This window comes from Cebus imitator, unplaced genomic scaffold (genome assembly GCF_001604975.1).
Source record: "Cebus imitator isolate Cc_AM_T3 unplaced genomic scaffold, Cebus_imitator-1.0 Scaffold575, whole genome shotgun sequence".
Taxonomy (NCBI): Eukaryota; Metazoa; Chordata; class Mammalia; order Primates; family Cebidae; genus Cebus; species Cebus imitator.
Window position 1 is genome coordinate 1 of NW_016107890.1, and position 1,806 is coordinate 1,806.

A 1,806-nucleotide genomic window follows, 5' to 3' on the forward strand; every position below is an offset into this window, starting at 1 on the left:
ACTCACCCTCTGCGCTTTCACTGGGAGCTGCAATCCTGAGCTGTTCCTAAACGGCCATCTTGGATCAACCCAACGATTTATTGATTTTTTGAAGGGTTTTTTGTGTCTCTATCTCCTTCTGTTCTGCTCTAATCTTAGTCATCTCTTGTCTTCTGCTAGGTTTTGAATTTTTTTGATCTTGCCCCTCCAGCTCTTTCAATTTTGATGATAGGGTCTTGATTTTCGTTCTTTCCTTGCTTCTCATGTGGGCATTTATTGCTATATATTTTCCTCTAGAGACTGTGTTAAATGTGTCCCAGAGATTCTGGTATATTGTATCTTAATTCTCATTGGTTTTGAAGAACATATTTATTTATGCCTTCATTTCATTGTACATCCAGTCAACATTCAAGAGCCAGTTGTTCAGTTTCCATGAAGCTGTGCAGTTCTGAGTTAGTTTCTGAATTCTGAGCTCTAACCTGATTGCACTGTGGTCTGAGAGACTGTTTGTTATGATTTCCTTTCTTTTGCATTTGCTGAGGAGTGATTTATTTCCAATTATGTGGTCAAATTTAGAGTATGTCTGATGTGGTTCTGAGAAGAATGTATATCCTGTGGATTTGGGGTGGAGAGTTCTGTAAATGTCTATTAAGTTTGCTTGGTCCAGGTCTGAATTCGAGTCCTGGATATCTTTGCTAATTTTCTGTCTCATCGATCTGTCTAATATTGACAATGGGGTGTTAAAGTCTCCCACTATTATTGTGTGGGAGTCTAAGTCTCTTTGTAAGTTATTAAGAACTTGCTTTATGTATCTGGGTGCTCCTATATTGGGTGCATTTGTATTTAGGATCGTTAGCTCTTCTTGTTGCATTGATCCTTTTACCATTATGTAATGTCCTTCTTTGTCTCTTTTGATCTTTGTTGGTTTACAGTCTATTTTATCAGAGATGAGATTTGCAACGACTGCTTTTTTTTGCTCTCCATGTGCTTGGTAAATCTTCCTCTATCTCTTTATTTTGAGACTATGTGTATCCTTGCATGTGAGATGGGTTTCCTGGATACAGCTCACCAATGGGTTTTGGCTTTCTATCCAGTTTGCCAATCTGTGTCTTTTGATTGGGGCATTTAGCCCATTTACATTTAGCATTAATATTGTTATGTGTGAATTTGATCCTGTCATTTTGACGTTAGCTGGCTGTTTTGCCCGTTAGTTGATGCAGTTTCTTCATTGTGTCGATGCTCTTTACCATTGGTATGTTTTTTGAGTGGCTGGTACTGGTTGTTCCTTTCTATGTTTAGTGCTTCTTTCAGGAGCTCTTATAAATCAGTCCTGGTTATGATGAAATCTCTGAGTACTTGCTTGTTCATAAAGGATTTTATTTCTCCTTCACTTATGAAGCTTAGTTTGGCTGGATATGAAATTCTGGGTTGAAAGTTCTTTTCTTTAAGGATGTTGAATATTGGCCCTGACTCTCTTTTGGCCTGTAGGGTTCTCGCTGAGAGATCTGCTGTGAGTCTGATGGGCTTCCCTTTGTGGGTAACCTGACCTTTCTCTCTGGCTGCCCTTAGCATTTTCTCCTTCATTTCAACCCTGGTGAATCTGACGATTATGTGCCTTGCGGTTGCTCTTCTTGAGGAATATATTTGTGGTATTCTCTTATTTCCTGAACTTGAATATTGGCCTGCCTTGCTAGTTTGGGGACATTTTCCTGGATAATATCCTGAAGAGTATTTTCCAGCTTGGATTCATTCTCTCCATCACATTCAGGTACACCTATCAAACGTAGATTAGCTCTTTTCACATAGTCCCATATTTCTTAGAGACTT